Raw genomic sequence first — 23,587 nt, 5'->3', positions numbered from 1 at the left:
TGGGGGTCACCAGGTAGCTTTATATAGTCAAAATTACCCCTCTTCGTAGCTTCGAAATAAACTGAGATTCTATTAGCAGAAATTCTTTCCTATGGAGTTAAGTATTCAAACACTAATATAAGGAAGAGGGCAAATATAAAACTTCTGTCCATATTTAACACATTATTAAATCACATCAGATACTTTCCAAATGGCAGATAGTCAAGAGCAACAAGTGACTTGGAATACAATTTACAATAGATAAAGTATTGATAGACAACATGTGGAGAGATCCAGAAATGCTTCCACATGATGCCAAGGGTGGGATAAAGGAAATACGGCGGGATAGGATGGGGACCTAACTGTATACATGAGGATAATGAAAAGAGAAGAAAGTTTTATGAATGGAAAATAAACTTTATTATAGCTAGCAATAACTGAGATTGCTTAGTCTAATAACAGGTGACCTGAAATGGATGATTGATGAAGGCAGATATAAAGGACAGTCTGCTAGAAAATACAATTGATTATTCATGGGTCCCACAAGGTGAATCTACAGGGAATATGAACAGGGTACATTAAGGTGGGTAAATCACAATATGTAAAACCTAGTCTAGGATTTGGAGCTTACCAGCCCCCTTCTTTATATATACACCATTTCCCCTTTTTCCCTAGACTTCACGCACACAGCTGCTCTGTCTGTGGGTAGAAGGAGAATGATTCTTCCTTCCTTTATTTCAGTCTGATTCAATGATTGTCATGAAAAATAGGATATCAAAACTGCCCATCTTCAGAGAAGAAAACAGCTAGAAGCATTAATTCAAGTGTGTTTCATGTTGGGTTCCAGAGAAGCAGATGCTGGGACAGAGTCTGGAATGCACGATGTTTCTTAGGAATCAGCAGCTGCCAGCAGAAGGTGAGCAAGTGGATCGAGCAGAGGAAGAAGTCAGAGTGCACCGTATGTCCAATAACTTTTCAGAGAACATGGGGAGGAACTCTGAAACACGAATCGCCCAGGAGATTGTCCCACATTAGGGTGAAATGGATAGGGCCTTTATGCCAGGGGTCAGCAACCTGTGACCAACCTGCCATCTATTTATGTGTGGCCTGTAAGCTAAAAATGGTTTTTGTATTTTGAAATTTTTGAAAAAAATCAAAAGAATAATAATATTTTGTGACATGTAAAATATATTCAATTCAGATTTCAATGTCCACAAATACAATTTTATTGGGATACAGCCATATTCATCCCTAATTTTTTAACCCTGGCTGCATGGGAGCTATAACAGCAAAATTGAATGGTTGTGACAGAGACTCTATAGCCTACATAACCTAAAACATTCACTACATGCCTCTTTATAGAAAAAGTTTACAAAACCCTCCTTTGTTCCCCTGCCTTACTCAGTCAACTGTTGGGTGAGTTGGCCCTTTGCTGCTGAGGCAAACCCTTAGCTGACAGCCAGAATCTGTCTCTTGACCTCACATCAGAACTGAGCAGCTAACACCTTCCTTAAAAGGCTATGGTGACACATCCCTGTGTCTACCAAAAGGCTAATTTCAGCAGGTCACATGCTAAATGAAAGCTATCCGAGCTGGAAATTGTCACATTTGAAATATAATTCTTTTTGCAGTTGCCTCAACATATTATGTAGGCAGAGATGTTAGGATATTAGGGGAAAAAAATTTCTCTCGTGGGGTTTCAGCAAATACATATAAGCTTCTCATGAATTGTTTTATTATTACACATGACCTTGTTGAAAAGAAGAGTGCTATAGGACTTCTCAACTATGAAGTATTCACTGTCATTATGTAAGAACTGGCCTTGTAATTTTTTTCCCGAGCCTCCAAAATCATCCAATTGTTCCAGTTTTCCCTCCCAGATTATTGTTCCCCTTGTTCCTCTAGATATTTTCATGGATTCCATTCTAAAGCTTTTCCTATAATAGACTTTGCTTTTGTCATTATTTTCTCTGACAAACCAGATTCGGTTCTTTTTTTTCCCCTTAATTGGCTTTTTTTTTTTTTTTTGGTCTAATTGCAGTACTTTTCATTCATTCTTACAAAACACATGAGATTGAAAGTGGGTTTTCACTGTTGCTTTAATGGTGACTAATATGCAGTCATATAATAAGCACGGCCCATTTTAAGAATATTTTTGTTAAAGTCCCTATTAGCCCATTTGCAAATTGGCCAAAAGACCACATCTGGTTCAAAAGAACAGTTCTCATTTAAAGTCCTAAGATTTCAACATGTTAATCATACTATAATTCTTATTGAGAGGCCTTATCATAATTATGGGTATATTTTAATTTTATTTGTGCAGTTTCTTGATTTATTGCATTTCTTCTAGGAGAGCATGAAATCATACTGTCTTGCTTACCACAGTATACTTGGAAAACAATGGATATTCAAAAAATGTGTGTTGCATTAAAATAAGTTAGAGATATAACGTTAGGAGTCATTTGCTTATTGGTAATATTTGAACCCTTGGAGTATATAAAATGACCTAAGGACTATGCTCACAATATAGGCTTGGGTCAAATAATATAAGACAACAATAATAGTGAAAAATTTAAAAAAGATACAGAAGGAACTTCCAGAGCAGAGAGGAAATAAGAAGAGTGCAACACAGAAAGGAAGGAAGGGTATTTTAAGAAGTAAATGTTTGCACTGAATGCTACAGAGACTGAAAGTCACATGGGAATTAATATACTTCTGATTAATGTAATGATGTGAAAGTTATTGGAATTTTTAGGGAGACTTGATTTAGGAAAGTGATGGGAACAGGAAACCAATTGGAGTGGGCTCCATCCAGTTGGCAGAGAAGGTGAGGGAATTTTTGCAGAATTGATTATTCTTCTAAGGTGTATAGTTCTAAAGAGGTAAAGTTACTGTTGGTGGGGGGCGTAGGCAAGACTGGTTAAAAGCCACATCTCGTGCAGCTTGCATGTACCTATTACTGGCTTTTTACCTATTTAAACACATATATTTCACATAATCCAGCGAGTGCATTTGAGCAAGTATTAATGGATACTTACAATGAAATTTCCCATTCAGATATGTTACCTTCAACATTCCCTAGAAAGAGCAAATAATTAAACAAATGAAAACATTCACTTCTAGTTAGGCATTAATTTACACTTGTCCTGAGAAAGTTCTTCTGTAAAGCTAATATCCACAGGGTATTTTATTTTATTTTTTTATTTTTTAACATATATTTATTTTTGAGAGAGACAGGGCACAAGTGTGGGGGGAGGGGGGCAGAGAGAGAGGGAGACACGGAATCCAAAGCAGGCTCCAGGCTGTGAGCTGCCAGCACAGAGCCTGACGCGGGGCTCGAACTCCCGGACCGCAAGCTCATGACCTGAGACGAAGTCAGATGCTTATCCGACAAAGCCACCCAGGGTCCCTCCACAGGGTATTTTAAAGAAGTACACAGTTCAAAAACATTTTTCCTACACTCTGAGAAGATACAGAATTAATCATTATTTTATTTTAATGAAATAAATTATCTGAAGTATCTGAAACCAAGTTTTTATTTACAAGAAAATTGTCTTACTTTGCAGTAATGTCTTCTCAAAAGAGAAGGCAAAAATCATCTCATTGCTTCCCCTTAACATAATGACCAAGTTTCAGATAAACATTTGAAAGAGAATGTGACAGGTGTGTACATTTACAAATACACATACACACATACACACGCACATAATCTCAGCATGAATATTGGGGGTGAAGATTACTTCTAAATCAGGTAACAGTAAGTTAGAGGATCCCACGGTTCTCCAATGTATATCTAGAGTTGAAATTTTGTTTTTTGACCAAACACAGCATGTTTCCTCAGATTATGAGAGGATTAGAAAGGAATCCCTCTGCAGTCTTAGAATAATTTCTCCTTGCAATATGTAATGGTTCTCTTCTTATACTCAATGGAATGTTCATTATGTATGGCTTGACTAAGTAAGTTATTGTTTAAACTGGACACATAGACAGTAAAGAGAAATAATGTTTCTATATATAGGTACATACACAATATACACATATAGTGTATATACATAGTGTTTATATATATATATATATACATATATATATATACACACATATATATGTATATATATATAGATGTATATATATATTTGTATCTAAACTATATTATATTCTATTATTATTTTATTATTTAATTGTAAATACTAGGAGGGTAGAATTTTGTCTTAGTGCTGATATTCTGTAATATTATTCCTAAATTACTAGCAATTTTCTACCACTTTTTTTCTAAATTCTTTAAGATTATTAGGTATAACTCTACCCCATGAAACAAAAAGTACTGATTTTTTTATGATGGGAATTCTTGAAAATTGGTAGCCATTTTAAAAAAGGCACAGAAATGGCATAATAGGATGAAAGAAAGAATATAGAAGAAAACAGAAAATAACTTGAGACAATGTTTGCCTATTACCCATTATACACATTACTAATTTTACTAGTTAGTATTAGATATTTGAAGACCATGTGTATTCATACCACAAATGTGAAAGATGCTTGCTATGGTCTGAATATCTGTGTTCACCCAAAATTCATATGTTGAAAACCTAATGTCCAAGGGGATGGCATCATAGGTAAGGCCTCCATGAGGTGATTGGATCATGAAGGAAATCCACATGAATAGAATTAGTGCCCTTAAAAAAAAAAAAAGAGAGAGAGAGAGAGAGAGAGACTCCAGAGAGCTAGCTTGCCCCTTCCACCATGTAGGGACACACTGAGAGGACTGCAAACTAAAAGAGGGCCCTCATCTGACCGCGGTGATACCCTGACCTCCCCATTCTAGCTTCCAGAACTGGGAGAAATAAATGTCTGGTGTTTATTAACCTCCCAGTCTACAGTATTTTCCTACAGCAGTCCAAAAGGACTAAGGCAACGTTGTAAGTGCAAAGATAAAGGAAATGCAATTTGGGTTCAGGACATTGATCCAGGATATAATTTTAAATTGTTTCTTGAGGGAGGCAACATGTGACCCGACAAAAAGGGTTCCACTGTCAAGTGAATCTGAAAAACCTTAAACACATATTCAGAAAGTAAGGTTTCTTTGTTTATTGTTTGGTTTCTCTCATATAATTTCTCAGAATCTTTAATTTTTACCTTAAATTATAAATCTCCAGATTTGGAGATGGAACATGGAATTTTTTTTTTCCAAATTTAGTTGACTATAGAACATATTTTGAGAAAGTCCTCATTTAATGATTTGCTGTGTCCTAAGAACTCTCCCCACGGGATTTCAGTCATTTGTCCAGACTCCAAAATTCCAACGGGGCTCCGGAAATCTGGATCACTCAGTTTCTGCCTATTTTCTTCGCTTTTGTAGATATGGAAAGCCTAACTCCTTCAATTTCTTAGTTTACAAGTTATTAAAATATGCAATTTTGTCCTTTCCTAGTCTTAAATCATGACTGAAAATATCCAGTCACAGTTGATATTCTTCCTCAGTGATATCTACAACTAGAAAGAGCACTCAATATTTTGACTATATTGTGTTAGCTTCTGAACAAAAAATACAGTATTTTCTTTTGCAGAGCTTGTAAATCATCATTGGTCTAACCTCAGAACATGCAATGCCCAAATAAAGCTTTTCAGAGGAACTATTTGTTTATGTCTTATATTTTTATTGCTTGGCATTTTCCTAATCTCCTATGCTCTCTCTCATCCTGGAGGAAAGGCAAGGGTATGAGTGGGTGAAACTATGTGTTAAGATGCTACAATATCTCTGGCCCTGCTTTGCAAAGTTTCCACGATATTGAAAGAGGAAACAGCTGGCCTTCACTGGTAATTAGTAAATAAAGACTTCCTTCCCAAGTATGAACTCTATTCATGGTGCTAAAATTGCTCTATTAGGGCAATGCATCAGAATCTATGAAGTTGCTAAAGCATTAATATTAATTTCTGCCTATTCCAAGATTATTTTCATCACAAAGGAGTCTGGCATTCCACAAAGAGTTCTGCTTCCTGGGCTATAAGGCTGTCCAGCACTCCTCAAAGTCTTAGCATCATGGGCTGCAAAAACGGATCAAGTTCTCCCTAAGTTAAGTGTCTGTCATCATGGCTTCACCCAGAGGATTTCAATTGTCAGTTATTCTGCGGAAATGTTCAAATCTCCCCTGCTGCACCTCCCCATTGTTTCAGGACCTCACACCTCATTCTGTGAGTAGCTGGTCTTCCTGCCTCTAGACTTCTTCCCCTCAGATTCAATCTTTACACTGCAGCAAAGTTATGAGGAAAGACCTAATCATTTAACTCTCCCACTTAACTAGGGTGGCTATTATCTGTAAGGCAACTATTCATCAAAGCTCTGCTTATCTCTTATCTCTCCAACTTCACTTAGGCTTTTATTTCCTTGCTGTTAGAAAACTTTTACTCCAAACCCAATTCAGAAATCTTTGTGTTCTTTTATTCATTATTTATTCAGCCAAAAATTCTGAATTTATATTGTGTACATTTATGCATTTATTCAATCAATGAATGCTCATTAAACATCTCTTTTGTGCCAGATACTTTTCAAAACACTAGGGATCTATTAGGGAACAAAAGGGAAAAATCCTCTGGCTTCATAGAGTTAATATATAAAATACATAAGTGACATACATCATATAGTACAAGATGATATGTTGTGTAGATGAAAGGCAAGGGAAGGGACTAGAAAGTACCAGAAAGTGTATAAAGGGTTGGTTTAATTTTAAATAAAGTGGTTAGGATAAGCTTCCCTAAGAATCTAACATTTCAGCAAGTACAAGCAGGGTGTGTGTGTGTGTGTGTGTGCGTGTGTGCGTGTGTGGCAAGGTGAGAGGAGAGGTGAGGGGGAGTGGGAATAACTTGAAGCTGAAGTAGCACTTCAGGGACAAGCCTTTGGGGTAGATGGAAGAGGCAATGCAAAAAAGGTCTCTCATGGGAGGAAGCCTAGTTTGTTTGAAGAACAATAGGAAGATCAGTACCATTAGAGTAGAACAAACAAACAAGGATACAGACAGGAAATAAGATCCATGAATTAAAGAGGATCCAGATGATATACCATCATGTAGGCCATTAAAGGACATTGGCTTTTACTCTGAAAAAGACTGAAAAGTACACCCATGAGATTTTTGAGCAGCAGTAAGAAACTTTTTCCCTATATATTTCCCTTTCCTTTTTACACCTGATACTTTGGGTATTCATTAGCTGAAGGTGCCTGTTTCTTTAGACTGGGTTTCTTGAAGAAAGAGACTCAATGACACATAGTAGGGATTCCATTAAGAATTTACTGAATGGCTCTATCAATCAACATATTTTTATTAAGGGAGATTTAAGATTTAATTACTCAAAAGCATCAAGTGAAACTCTAATTGGAAACCTAAAAATCAACTGGATGAGGACAAACTGTTAGCATTTTACTTAGTTCATTTACCTGCAGCATGTCCTCCAGATAACATATTCTGTTAGGATTAATCACAAAATCCAAAGCAGTCTGCATTGAATCAAGTACCTTTAAAATAGTTTGTTAAGAAATCCAATGATATTTTTGGTTACTAATTATTATAACCTCACAAATATGACCAAAACACATTATCTAATATTTTGACCTGTAAACATAATATTGCCATTTTAGAAATACTCAGGGGGAATCCACAGTTAAACTAATTTATTTTTCACATGTCCTATTGTAACTAACAGCTTATGAGTCAGTTGCTTGATAGCACAAAAAAATCTATTTGTAAGTCTGAACATTTTTCATTTTTATGTTTTAATTGAAAAACAAAAAGAAAAGAAATGAGAAGCATTCCTTCCTCAGGATTGAAAATAATGAAGTGTTTAAAATAACATTTAGTTATTAGCTTGGGGGTGACCAGTTCTGATGACATGTTCTAATCATTTTTTGTTCACTGATATAGATGTCTGTGATACCTAACATTTGCACTTGGATTTCTCCCTTGATTGGATCACATATTTAGCAATGAAATTTGTAGCAAGAGAATATATGCTATGTTCTCATTGATCCTAATCAAATCCACAGTCAACACGTGAGAATGAGAATTGTTAATAGCACTGAAAGTACAATAGTAAACAAAATAGACATACTTCTCTGGCTTCATACAGTTTGCCTTCTAGTGGAAGGAAATATGTAAGTTAATTATAGTATGTTAGTTTGTTAGTACGCTGTTAATGATGGAATTTTAGTGAAGGCAGATCCAGAAATTGTTTGCTCTGATAAGAATTGCTAAAGAGCTATGGCTTGGATTTTAAAAATGGCCCAGGGTCTTTCCTTAGCTTGGGTTCTCCTGCAAATAGAGTCTGAAGCAAGGCTTATGTGCACTAATGTATTAGAAAGTGTAATTCTTGGGAGGAGAAGAGAGAACATCAGAATGAATTAGGGAAGGAAAGAGAAACCTAATGTGGGGGTACATTTCTTGACTGGCTATTGTGTGATATCAAGAACAATGGATTTCTCCCTCTCATGAAATCATCTTCTAAGAGGCTATTTAAATGACTGTTAACTGGACAGTCCCTCCTGTCCAGGAGAAAGAGAAGAAAGGAGGAAGAATGGGTCCAGTGGCTTCCATATTCAACTGGGCAAAGTTTTGCCCCAAGGTTGATTTGGTGTTAACAGGGAAGCTCTAGAACAGGAGACGAGAAGTTCACAAGGGTGTGAGGCAAGGCTTTGTCATGTGCATCTGCATGAGGACAGTGGGAACTATATAAAAGTAGTCACTAGAATAACTGAATCAACACAGGTGAACCCAAGAAGGTCTGAGTTAGTGCTTAAGAGGTTTCCGTGATAGCCTTCACCTGTACTTTAACTAGAGCAAAAGATTTTACATATTTGAGTTTTCTGTAAGTTTTATCAATCAAAATTTAAAACCCTGATCTGTCTCAAACTTCAATTATTTGCAGATGAAGAAACTGAGATCTAGAAGAGTAAACTGACTTGCAATCATCTAGGTCAATGGATGTGAGTACTGAGTTCTCCTGAAGAGTTTATAGATTGGTGTTTAGTGACAATGTATCCTTCATAAGGTTTCTGTTGCTTCAACAGGTTGCATGTATTCTACAAGACCCCCAGATCATATATAAAAAAGGAGTTTCAATATATATCTGATGCCTCAAAGACATCTGAACTCTAAGATTCCATTTTGATTCACATGATTCCTAGCATAGGCACTGTGCAAATAGGCATGCTAACATTAGCTGTGATTAAAATTTCCAGATTGAAGGATTTTAATTGTGTTGGAAGCACAAAATTGATCCTTTTCACCAAAACAAGGTATTTTCTATTATTGCCATCTAGATATGAGCTCTCTTCATTACATTTTGTTTGCATGTCTCTTTTGGCCTTTAGTTAATGAAAATTACTCATTTTTAAGTTGCTTTATCCCTCTTACCAACTTGTAAGCACTTGTATGCTGTTATTAAAGTACGGGATTTGGTAATATATGATACAAGCTTATGTCTCCACACACTATTCATACAACCTATCTAAATAGATTAAGTCACATCGTTTTTCTAAAGCTCATTCTCTTTATCTAGAAACTTGTAAAATGCCCTCAACAGAAGGCCCTTATGCAGATGTCACTAAACTACAGAAAACATTTGTAATATGCTTTTCAGATATTAAGTTGCAATGATTACTTACCCTGAATAATATTCCATATAATGATTTTGTTTTGTTTTGTTTTTTGTTAAATTGACAAAATATTTAAATAAAAATAGTGAGATGAGACATTAGTTTCTGGATCAGTTATTGATTGAAATTTGATTTGGCCAAAATGGGATAAAGTCTAAATTTAAAATTTCAGAACTACATGCAAAATTCATCTATAGTCCTGACTTTAAATATAAAGTCCTTGAATATAATTTAGTGATAAGGCTTTATATTTTGGTAATCACTCTAGAAATTTTACTTATAGAATTAAATATTTTTAAGTTAATGTTACTTAAGTTATATTTAAGTTCAGTTATAAAGTCATGATAACAATGTCTATTCACAAAATATCTGCAAATTGTTTGACATGAAAGTAAACATTATATGGACAATTTAAAAATATCATTTTTTTTTTTTTGCCAAATAAATGGCACCAGGGTCTTATTTCTATGTAAAATAATGTTTTACACATGCCTACTTCCTTCTCACCTAATTCAATGCCTGAATTAGTTTTGGTCATATGAAAAACATATAAATACTTTCATCATCTCTGAAAATGGGAAGAACTAATGTAAATTTGTTTATCAATACACAAGTAAAGGTTAGATGACACAAAGAGATGAGCAAGCAGCTTTGATATTAATAGAGGCATGTTCATACAAAGATGTCTGGAATTGATTACTATTCTGAAAGGACCCGTGAAGCTGAAGGATGGATTGTCAACATTGAGTCACAATTCAATCGTTCTTTGTCTTCGATGATATTGCTTAGATTACTTAATCTCTGAGTCATAGTCACCTCATTTATGAGATTAAATGAATCAGTAAATGTAAAAAAAACTTCATAAACTGGACTATACTATGCAAATGTTAGAAGTATATTCAGTAAAATTCACACTGCCTGCATTACAGGGGAACACACGTGTTCAAAAGAAGGAATAGGTAAAATCTAAAAGAAAATGTACATACAGAAAAGCAATAAAGAGTTAACAAAAGGAGAAAGAATAGTAAATGATTATAATCTTGAAGATTTGTTTTAAATAGAACTGTATTTTCTTGTTTTTCTTAACAGTATATTCTGATATACTACGTGAATGTTTCTTTGCTAATAGTTAATCTGTACTGAAAGGCAAATGAAATGTTCACCAGATTATACTCTCTTCCTTCTGCCTTTTTATAGGTTTTGTCTCTTGGTAGACTACATATTTTCCGTTATCATTTGTCAATGAACTAGAGATATCAGAAAAAAGTGACAGTCTTAAATCTGAACTGTTGATGGATGGACCAGACACCAAAACTTTCACATCTGGTTGGTAGGATAATATACAGAGAATGGCTAGGGTAATACCACAGAAATGGTATTTTGGCAATTTGGGAAAAGTTGCACAGTGGGTTTAAAACCGACTATATCTCGGAATCACTGTCATTTATTTGCTTGAACATTACTAACTGAATAGTAGGAATTTACTGAACATCAAATACCTGAAAAATATCAGACATTAAAAATAGAGGTAAATATAATCAAGGTCTCTGCCTGATAGAATTTCTAGCCTAGTATCAAGCACAGAAAAATAGACCCGTGATCACAATATTAGGTGATAAATGCCATAAGAGATTTATCATATGGGTTAATTTACCAAAAATACATACATACATACATACATAAAAATAAAATGAAAAAATAAAATAAGATTTAAACAAATAAGTACACTGTATCTGCTATGTTTAAACTTTTCATGATACCCTTAGATATGTATATAAACAGTGCCCATAAGACTATTTGATACTAAGATTAGCTGTTGATGATCCTGCTACATAGCTACCTGGGGAATTTTGATGAGTAACTATACAGATAGGTATAATTGTGTTAAAAATATTTGGGAAAGGAAGGTGGGTTCAAGGAAAATAAACTAATGAGGCATAAAGTTTAATTGTTCTCATTCCCATGTCTCTCCCACCCCACCATCCTGCAAACAAGATGGATACTGGTGTGTGTGTGTGTGTGTGTGTGTGTGTGTGTGTGTGTCTGCATACTACACAGTATATAGGTAAGAACTATTTTCCCACCACTAAATTCATACGTCTGTCTCAGCCCACTCTTTTTCTTCCTTCCTATTCTAAGTGATGAGAGGCCCTGTCTGGTCTTATCGCTCCAGATGTGTTTTGCAAGCCATCCCTTCTCATTTTTTACAGTATTTATTTTTGATTATCTCCTCTGTCTCTTAAATAAAGTGTGGGCAATTTTTTAGAGGGTCAGATATAAATGTTGTAGGCTTTGTGGGCCATCAGACATGGTGCAATAACTCTGTTGCAGCCATCCAACTCTGCTAAGGTGGCATTAAAGCAACCACAGACTATGTGTAAATAAATTAGTATAGCTCAATTACAATAAAAGTTTATTTACAAAAGCTGATGGTTTTTGTAAAACAGATGGTTTTAGTTATCAATTTTTCTGACAGAAAAGTACTCCAGAAAGATAGGGTCTGGATCTTGACCTTGGGTAGTAGTTGCCTGACCCCTAACTTAAATGATATATTTCTCCTTCTATTGGGTTATTTTTACCTGAACTCAAATTTATTCTAATATTACCCATCATAAAGGGCATTTTTTAACAAAAATGTCCATGTAGCCTTTCTCTAATATTTAGAAGCTGTAAATCAAGCTTAATAAAAAGGACAAGCCTGTTAAATAAGTAACTGTCCTCTAATTTTGACAAATATAGCTTCATAAAAACCTTGAAGGCCAAATCTGATATAAGAATTTTTGACCTTCTTGAAGTTCCACTTCAGATATGATGGTACAAAGACTAAATGTCATTCCTACTTTCAGTTTTCACTCCTTCCCTTTCTTCCTGAAGGACATAGTTTATCCATTCCTCCTACCTAGCAGGGTGGGATTTGCTCTCATGAGGATCAAACTTGTAGATGAATTTCCTGCAAGTTCTGGAGCAGATCTGGGGCCATATAACTATAGAAATCCAGAGTCCCAGGTAACCGGTGTGTGATCAAAGAAGGATGGCATGATGCCTGGATGCACATATCCTGTTGGCTACCTGGTCTCCTTACACTGTAGGGAAAGGTAAGGCTGGAGAAGGGCCAAAGTTGGACCCACTAAAGCACAAGGTCCAAAACAGAGACTCTCTTGCTGAGGTTTAGATGTAGATATAATTAGTTAATATGAGATCATATTGTAGAATCGTGGGCCCCTAATCCAATATAACTGGTATCTTTTTTTTTAATTAAAAAAAAAATTTAACGTTTATCTATTTTTGAGACAAAGAGAGACAGAGCATGAATGGGGGAGGGTCAGAGAGAGGGAGACACAGAATCTGAAACAGGCTCCAGGCTCTGAGCTGTCAGCACAGAGCCTGACGTGGGGCTCGAACTCACGGACCGTGAAATCATGACCTGAGCCGAAGTCGGCTGCTTAACCGACTGAGCCACCCAGGCGCCCCAACTGGTATCTTTATAAAAAGGGGAAATTGGGCACAGACACGCACACAAAGAGAAAGCAGTGCAAAGATGAAGGTAGAGTTGGGGGGTGATGCTTCTAACGGCCATAGCATGCCAAAGATTACCAGAAAACTGCCAGAAGCTAGGTGAGAGTCATGGAACAAATTCTCTCTCACAGCCCTCAAAAGGAAGTAACACTGCTGACACCATGACCTTGGACTATTAGCCTCCAGCAGAACTGTGAGATAATAAATCTGTTATTTAAGTTACTCATTTTTTGGTACTTTGTCATGGTGGCCTTAATAAACTAATATATCTCCTTAAAGAGACTTCCTTGTTAAGTGTTTCTAAATGGTTACCTTCCATTTAGTTTTAATCATTGTACTCTACTTTTTTTCCTTGGAAATGTCACAAATGATACTTATTTATGTCTTATATATTCATTTGTTAATATGTGTCTCTATTACTGTATTGTATTTGTATGGGATACACAGTTACACACTATAATTGCATTTGAGCCGGGTCTGTCTGTTTAATCACCACTTCCTTAAAACAATTATGGGCATAGCACAGAATGTGCTCAATATATATTTTATGAAGATAAGGAAGGAAGAGAGAAATGAATGAACAAAGGAAGGAAAAGGGAACAATATAAAAACTCTAGTAATTCTTTTTGCCTTGGCAATATTTATATATCACCATCCATTACTCCTTAGTATTTAATATATCATCCTATACCCCTCAATATGTCTATATTAACCAAATGCTCAAAGCAATGGAAAGATCAGTGGGTGTTAATACTGCATTAAGTTAAGTACTGCATAAACAACTATCCCAGAGACCTAGATAGAATTGGATTAAATAACTCATCAAGGGGCCAGTTTGAGAGCTTGAATCTGTCTATGTTAACTAAACTGCCAACATTTTACATAATTTTGAATTATATAAACATCACTTATGTCATTAGAGCTACACTCATTCATTTATTATTCACTCATTTGTTCCTTTGTTCATTCAAAAAGTATTTTTGAAAATTTGGAATTATTTTAGATATTGGGATTCTCCAGTGGGAAAATAAAACAAAGGTCCCTGGAATTTACATTCTAGGTAGGTTGGGGGAAGGAGACAGGTAAGAAAGGTAGATATAATATATATGTAAATTATAAAGTAATTTTAGTATTGATAAAGCCTATGGAAAATAGAATAAAGTAGAACAGGATAGAGAAGATAGATAGTGTTGTTTGGGTTACAGTTTGAAATGGTGTGGTTCAGCATAGCAATCTTCTAAAGGAGCTAGCATCTGACTTAGTTATCAATTTTTCCGAGAGGAAAGTATTCCAGAAAGATAAAGATGCCCAAAGTGAAGACCTTAAGGTGGGAATATTCAGACATACTTAAAAAGCAGCCAGGGAGTCAGTGTGACTGAACAGAATGAATGAACAGAACACTAAGAGGTGTGTTCAGAGAGGTAATAGGATTGGTGGAGAGAAGCCTGACCCTATAGGGTTTTATAGCTCATTGAGTACCTATGTTTGACAATATATAAAAATCAGTCAGAACATATTTGTATTGGAAGGATATTAATGATAACTTAATCCAACTTTTTTATTTTATAAAGAAAACTGAATTCAGAGATGTTAAAATGCTCAAAGTCACATGGATAACACTGGAAGCTATCTGATAGAAACATGCATCTTCTACTATCCAGTCAGTATGCTGCCTCTAGAAGGGTGGTTCTCAAATGTAGCACACGTAAGAATCACCTACGGGGCTTGTTAAAACAGAATGTTCAGCTCCACTTCCAGGACTTCTGATTCATTAAGTCTTTTTGATTTGGCTCCTGAGAGTTTGCATTTGTAACAAGTTCTTAGGTGATGCTGATACTGATGGTCTGGAGACCATGCATTGAGAATTACTGTTCTAGAGTCATACTATAGGCATACTATGTCAGCACTATAAGAAAAATTATATATTTGGTATCATACCAAGCTGCATTTATTTATCTAGATCAATCATAATTTCATGGAAATGCTAAGAACTTCCTTGCATGTTTATTGTCCATATGATATATCTTTATTTTAGGATTGATTTTCTAGAACTTGCAGCAGCTACTCCTAATTTTCCAACTATCTGGCCTATTCACTATCCTTTCATTTTCCCAAATGCCTGTCTCCAATTTCCTTTTAGAAGAATTTTTTGGATCAGATCTTGGAACCAAAAATTAGGGACAGAATGAAAAAGAATATATGATTTGTGGAATATACTGTGTTGGGCCCCAGATGAGTGTATTTTCTCTAGTCAGTTAATTTTTTTTCTGTTTTATGATTTAAATTCTCTTGAAGTACATCAGGACGGAAATGTCCAATAATTTTTTCTACAATAGAGTACATAATACCCCTTGCCCCCTAGATTGGAGAATATTCATCTCTGTATGGATGTTTGTATTATTATGTAAAACTATAGGAAGGGAACATCAATAGATAAGATAGAAAGAGAAAAAGTAAACAGTCCTGAGAATGACACCAGTTTCAAGTGAGAAAACAATTTCAAACCAATCTGGTAAAATTATTTTCTCAAGCTTTTAGGTGGTTTCCAATTTTCCTAGCCACACATTATGAAGGATTGTGTCTTCTTCCGCACTGAAATCTAGGAAGCCAGAAGAATAAAATAATCTGACTAAATTAATTTTAGAAACCATCTAATGGAGAGCCAATAAATTATTAAGTTCTGTTATTTGTACTTCCTAATCATGTTTAGAATCTGTATCATTCTCTTCCTACACACCCCTGCTATCTTTATTATCTTTTCCTTGGACATTTGCCATGTCTTCCCTATGGCTTCCCTAAGTATTTCTTTCAGAAGTCCAACATTCATACTTTTCTCAATTTATTTCTCATAACTGAATATACTGTCAATTTATTGTTTAATTGGAATCTTAAGCAGCTCCTTAAAACATATCAGATAAAGTCCAAAGTCATCATGCAATGTGCTTGAAATCTGTCTACTTCTTCAGTTTCAGTCTTGTTTTTCTCTTCTTCAAACAAAAGTATTCAGTCTATCTGAACTAGTTCTGTATTCCTGAATATATCATACATACACTGTTTAATGCTTCAGGCCCTTTGTACAGTTATTACTCTCCCTAGAGCACTCTTCCTCTTTATGTCTTTATGGTAAACCCTTATCCATTCTTCAGTTGATAACTGGCACATGTGGAAATGTTTCTTGTGCCACATTCTGTAGGTCAAAGCTAGTCACAATGTCAACTAAGACTCCAGGGGCTGCAGAAATAGATCTCCATACTCCGGATGTAGGAAGCGTTGCGATCATGAAGGGGACTATGATTCTGTATTCTAAATGGAATACATTTTAATATTATAAGTGGTCACTAACTTTAATACAATTTCTTCGACACAAATACATGATTAATGGGGGTGGGGTTGGCAAAGAAACCACTGATGTTCAAAGATCATTTCAAAATAAATGTTATATATCTTCTTACACATTCAATCCATTTTTATAACAAGTAAAATTCTAATTATAAGTTGTCTCCTTTAAACTGTGCTATTTATGGAATCCTCAACAACTGTCTTTGATGTTAAAAAACCACAGAAGCATCTTGTATATAAAACCTCCTTTCACGTCAACTTCTTCCAGAATATATACTGTGATTTTATAGGTAGAATTACTCCTGATGAACTGAATTATGACACTGCATCTTCAGTATAGAAGATATTTTAGCTTCTTTGGCAATATCCATTTCATAGAAATAGAAAGATATATTATTAATTAAATTAATCTTTAATATTCTCTTCCTAATACAAAAAAAAATTCCATACTACCCATTCCCCCCATCTTTGAGGGCTAGGCTAAAGATTTCCATTTTGGTTGCAATAATTGAAATGTGCTGTCTCAATCTTTTAATTTGGTGTGTGAATTATTCATCTTCTAAAATGCACAGACATTCTTCTCTTCAGATTTTCATATCAATAATACAAGAGCTTCCCATGGGAGTATGTTTTGATCCAAACTGAATCAAGTAAGTTAAATGCCAGAGTGTATCTGTATGCTGTATACCCAATTTGCTTAGATAGATTTTGATTCTACTTCCAAAATCAAAGTCATAAATAGCTCTTAATGGAAAAATTCAGGTGATTAAGCCTTGTCAAATATTTAGCCAATAGGATGTTGATGAACTGCATGCTTCTAAAGAGTTGTTTAAACCAAAGATTAAAATTTGATTTTGCTGTGATAAGAAGAAATCTTACAAAATTCAATATTGAGACTACATCATCAATTTGAGCAATATTTAGTGGAAGTGATTTTGCATATCATTTTGAAAATAGATTAGAACAGAAATATGCAGTCTGTCTTTGCATTTGCTGCTACTCAGCATTTCCTAAGCACCCACTGTGGGCTAAGAGATGTGCCAAAGTGTATAATAAGATGAGCATCCACTGTTGTTGCTACATATGAATGGAGACTTCAGTGAGGTATATAAAGCTTAAAAAATATTATTTATGTTGGTTTTTACATATAATGCCATTGCACTGACATTTATTTTGTTTAAATATTTACCAACTGATAATTATTTTTTTGTGTGTTTTGTACCCTCTATTCAACTCATGAATATATGGGTCTGGAACTCAGGAAAAGATAATATATGAAACTAAAGATGAGAATAAAGATAAAAGATACGCATTTAGGTATAGACCAAGATATATAATTAAGAGCAGATATGAACAAAAATTTTGATGCATCAAATATTAATAATAGTTAAAGGCACAGGAGTAAATTTGATAAACATGAAACAGTATGTACAGTAAGAGAAGAAAACCAAAAAAATGTCTCTGGTGAACACCAACAACCAACACATAAGAGACCATGAAAAAGAGGACCATACAAAGAACACTACAATGCAGAACAGCCAGAGAAGAACAGAAATCAAGTAGACATGGTGTCAGCAAAGGAAGGGCAAGAGACAGCTTCAAGGTGGATGAAAGAGTCAACAGTGGACCACACTAGGTCAAGTAGAAAGTTGACATGGTTTCCGCGGAATCTTTGCCTATGGCATGTCGTTGGTCAGTGTGGGTGGAGTGGATGAAGCTTGGGGATGAGGAGTCAGAGAGAAATAAATTATGTCAGAAAAAAATACTTGGAGGGAGACTACACAGTGAAATTATACTGAGAAATTACTACTATTGGAATGCCATTGAGAGATTTTAAATATGTATGGGGTGGCATAATCAGAAGAGTATGATGGACTCTAGCAGGGAAGGGTGGAAGTCAAGATAAGAGGAAATTGGTAGTGGTGGTGCTGAGGAGTGGTTAGATTCAGTTATTATTTTGTAGGTGGAACAGACTTACTAATAGACTGTATGTAGAATATGACAGAAAGAGAAGAGAGTCACGAGGGACTCCAAGGTTTAAGGACAGGAAGGTGGGCAAATGAACATGAATGAAGAACCCGCAAAAGGAAGAGGTACGTGGGAATAGTTACGATTTTAATTTTGGACAGGGTTGAGTAAACCTCAGCCAGCTGAGTGGAGGTATTCAGTAGGTAGCTGGCTTATATGAGAGGAATGACATTTTGGAGCTCTTGGCATATAAGATGTTATAGCAAAATTGCTGGTTGCTTATGTGATACCCATTTCTAATTCTACCTTACTAATAGAGTCCCATTATTACCAGGAATAACAAGATGTTTTTCTCACCTCTTTTGCAGACTGGGATATTCATTGAGATGTTCCTGTAAATTGTTAAGTCAGGCTTCCAGGGAAACCCATCATGAGCACTAATTTAGGCAGGACACTTTTGTTTGGTGCTTTTCTCTTCCACGTATCTTCTCCTCAACTGAACATGAGGAGATCCAGCAGCTTAACTGTGACTGTGAGGATGGCTGATAGCACTGCTATTAGAGGCCAGATCACAGCTAAGTGTGAAACTTCCATGCTGCTCTAAACTGGCCACTTTGGGACTTTTTTTTTTTTTTTGGTAATTGGAGAGAAAAATATTAATCCTGCTTAAGCCATATTTTACGGTGATTTTTGTTTGTTTGTTTGTAAGAGGTCAAATCTAGTTTAAACCAGACACAATGAATTAAAGTCACATGACTGCATGAGATGACCAAGGGAGCAAATGCAAGTAAGAGCGAAAATAGAGGATGAGCCCTGAGGCAAACCAACATTAGAAGTGGTAACATTCTATCACTAGACACTGGGATGGAACAGGGAAGCACTAAACAAACAAACAAACAAACAAACAAATAAACCTGAGAATTGACCATTTGATTTAGAATTAGTGACACTGATCACTGGGCACTCAGTGGAGTGGCAGGGAAGCAGAATTGTTTAAAGATCAGGTACAACAGTATATATAGGAAAATATAAATTGATCTGTTTTAAGATCATTGTTTTAAAAACTGAACAGGTCTCATAAGTAGTAAAGTAGCCTGAATGGGAATTTATTCTGATGGGCTTATTGTCTCCCATACTATCCACTATGCTACTTTTATCCTGCTACATAACCTTGTTTACAATTTCTGAGTATTGTTTGGTTTTGTGTCTTTGTCACAGTCTCAAGAAACCTGTAAGTGTCCAAGAAGGAATATTCCAGTTAAAAAAAAAAGAAAAAAAAAACAGAAAAAGGTAAAGTGGAGATCCTAGTATATATACCAATATCACTCTTCATAAATATCAAAATTAGAGAGTAGACATTTTCTACGACATTAAATGTTTTATTAAACATACTTTTAATGGATACACAGATTTTCAAGATGTCATCATATAGATGTATAATAAATTACAATTACCTTAAAATTATAATATTTGCAAGAGAGGAAGTGAAGTGAAAGAGTAAAGATGAAAAATATTTGAAATATTGGCCATTCTAAGATCAATGTGTTGTATAATTCTCTGTCTAGAATTCCACATGTCCTATAACACAGTTTATTGAGTTCAGGAAAGCTCTGAAACTACAGAGTTTTGCTAAACAATTTCAGAAGTTAGAGTAATTTTCCCTAGGTTCACATATATATTTTCCCCCTAGTTTAGTGGAATTCGGTATAATGTAAAGGCTCTTAGAAAAGTCAAATTGCCTCTTGTTCTGCCAAGGACTTTCAATACAGCAGCTTTAGAATCCTATTCCTCATCTAATTCTTCTGAATTATCAGAGAAGGCAGATAATTCATCATTTAGAAACCAAAAACATTACGGGAGTCCTATTCAGGTGAGGAAATAATGTTATGTAGTCAATGTTTGAAAGTTATTTCCTATACACATAGGTCATCTCTGAAAATTAATCCTCATTGCTTTACCTTCCCCAAATCTGCTCTAACACAAACTCCAACTCTTTCCTTATATCTCTTTCGTTAACAAGTCAACATTTATCACTCTATTTTCTGACCTATTGTCATAGCACATAGTATCACAACTTTTGGTGTACATTTTATTTTTTCATACTTTATCTTTAGATTGTTACGCTTGTGTAAGTCATGGAACCACAATGAAGTTCCCTTAGTAAAGCATGGGAAGGCCTCATCATTATTCATGGACATGAAAATGGTATTTTATTTTTTTTTTCTGTTATTTTTCAAGTATTGACAGAAAAAATCTCATGAAATAATATTTCATTGAGAATCTATTCATTATTCCTTTCAAGTTAAAGAAAAAGAATTAGCAATTTCTCAAGGATTTTGTTTCTCAAACCTTTGATCACTATGTGGAAGAGAGAAACAGAGTCAGAGACAGAAGAGAGAGAAAAAGATGGCAGAGGTTGACTCCATGTTTTGCTAAATTTTTCTCCATGCAAAGTGTCTGATCATCATCATTATGTAATTTGTTTTTGCAAGCTACCCATATTTATGCCTAAACATGCTAGCGTATTATTGGGAATGCTAAACATTAAATCTCTTTGTCCCTTTTTCTTAACAGTTTGATAGCCAATAATATTGTTTGGAAGTACAAGAATATCTGTTCTCAATTTCTCTATCATCAATTATATTAACAGAATAATATTCACTATTGGTTCTTTTTGATGGTTTATATTATTTTTTCTAGGTTCCATCCTCTCTCTATTAAGAATAACCTACTAAAAATAGTGTTAAAATATCTATACTACCAAAAGTAACCTACACATTTAATGAAATTCCTTTCAAAATACCAAAAGCATTTTTCACAGAACTAGAAGAACAATCCTAAAATTTGTATGGAACCACAAAAGACCCCGAATAGCCAAGGCAATCTTGAGAAAGAAAAGCAAAGCTGAAGGTATCACAAGTCTGGGCTTAAAGTTAAATTACAAAGCTGCAGTAATCAAGACAATATGGTACTGGCACAAAAACAGACACATAGATCAATGGAACAGAAAACACAGAAATTGACCTACAACTAATCTTCGACAAATCAGGAGAGAATACCCAATGTAAAAAAGACAGTCTCTTCAACAAACAGTGCTGGGAAAAATGGACAGACCCATGCAAAAGAATGAAACTGGAACATGTTCGTACACCAGACACAAAAATAAATTCAAAATGGATTAAAGACCTAAATGTGAGACCTGAAACCATAAAAATCCTAGAAGAGACCACAGGCAGTAAGTTCTTTGACACTGGTCATAGCAACTTTATTCTAGATATGCCTCTGGAGGCAAGGGAAACAAAAGCAAAAATAAGCTATCAGAACTACATCAAAATAAAAAGCTTCTGCACGGCGAAAGGAATAATCAAAAAACTAAAAGGCAACCTATGGCATGGGAGAAGATATTTTCAAACAACATATCTGATAAAGGGTTAGTGTTCAAAATATATAAAGAACTTATACAACTCAACACCCAGAAAACAATTAATCTGAATAAAACTTGGCACAAGATACGAACAGACATTTTTCCAAAGAAGACATACGGATGGCCAACAGACACATGAAAATATGCTCATCATCACTTATCATCAGGGAAATGAAAATCAAAACTACAATGAGATATCACATCATACCAGTCAGAATGGCTAAAATCAACAAAACAAGAAATAACAGGTGTTGAAGAGGATGTGGAGAAAAAGAAACCTTCTTGCACTCTTGGTGGGAATGCAAACTGGTGAGGCCACTGTGGACAACAGTATGGAGGTGTCTCAAAAAGTGAAAAATAGAACTACCCAATGATCCAGTAATTGCACTACTATTTACCCCCCAAATATAAAAAACACTAAATCAAAGGTTTACATGCACCCCTATGTTTATGACAGCATTATTTACAGTAGCCAAGATACAGAAGCAGCCCAAGTGTCCCATTGATTTATAATGGATACAGAAGATGTGGCATATACATACAATGGAATATTATTCAGTCATAAAAAAGAATGAAGTCTTGCCATTTGCATTGACATGGACAGAGTATAATGTTAATGAATATAATGCTAAGAGAACCAAGAGAGAGACAAATACCATATTCTTTCACTCATATGTGTAATTTAACAAAACAAACAGGCAAAGGGAAAAGGGAAAAAAATAAAAGAGAGAGACAGACAACTCAATAAACAGACTCTTCACTATAGAGAACAGATAGTTACCAGGATGGAGGTGGGGCAGGGGGAATGGATTAAATAGGTTAAATAGGGATTAAGGAGTGCACTTGTAATGAAGACAGGGTGTGTAGAAAGTATTAAATTACTCTATTGTACACTTGAAACTAATATCATACGTTAATCAACTGGAATTAAAATAAAAACTAAACACACACACATACACCACCTTTTAACCCAATATATTGTTTCTTCTTAATTGTCTGATAAATAAGCAATAATATGCTTAAGCAATGTCAGAATTATGGTTGAGACTGTTGTGTGTGGTTTTCAAAATAGCTGAGAATTACATTTAATAGAAAAGAGATTATTTTTCTTAAGAAAAGGATAACAAAGTAGGATAACACCTTTTATTTTGGACAATTACTTTTCTTTTAAAATAAGGGAGCCTTTTTCCTTTGCTTTGCTTTGGGTAACAGAGGCTCGTTAACACAGGGTTTTGGTAAAATGCTATGAATAATAGATCCATGTGATAAAATTTTGAAATCTCTATGTACTTATTAAAAGCAAGTTTTAGTAAACCATTTAACATCATGGAGATGTATTATCCTTTTTTATGATATGATAAAAAGGGGGGGTACAAATGGTATACTAATAGATTCCAAATTTGTAAATAAAGTGTAGATTTAAAAATCTAGAAGGGAATAATGTTCACCTTTTTTTCAAAATTTTTAAAGTTTGCACATTATATAAGCACAACTTTTATATTTCAAGAAAATCTTATTTAAAAGACATATACTTAAAATAATTCAAAGGACTAACCACTTCTGGATCATTTGATTTTGGAAAGAACAGTTTTTATTATCTCTGAATCTGATTGTCTGTGTTTGATTTTTAAGCACAGAGCAGAATGTTGAATTATCAGAGATTGAAGTGGGAATGCATGTGCAGATGGCATAACCCCCTGAGACACTTGTTCCCTCAGGCA

Source organism: Lynx rufus, unplaced genomic scaffold (genome assembly GCF_022079265.1).
Source record: "Lynx rufus isolate CCGP_SWC_20201006 ecotype Redwood Valley unplaced genomic scaffold, mLynRuf1.p SCAF_5, whole genome shotgun sequence".
Classification (NCBI taxonomy): domain Eukaryota; kingdom Metazoa; phylum Chordata; class Mammalia; order Carnivora; family Felidae; genus Lynx; species Lynx rufus.
The sequence above is the reverse complement of the archived record's forward strand: the minus strand, read 5'-3'. Positions refer to the sequence as shown.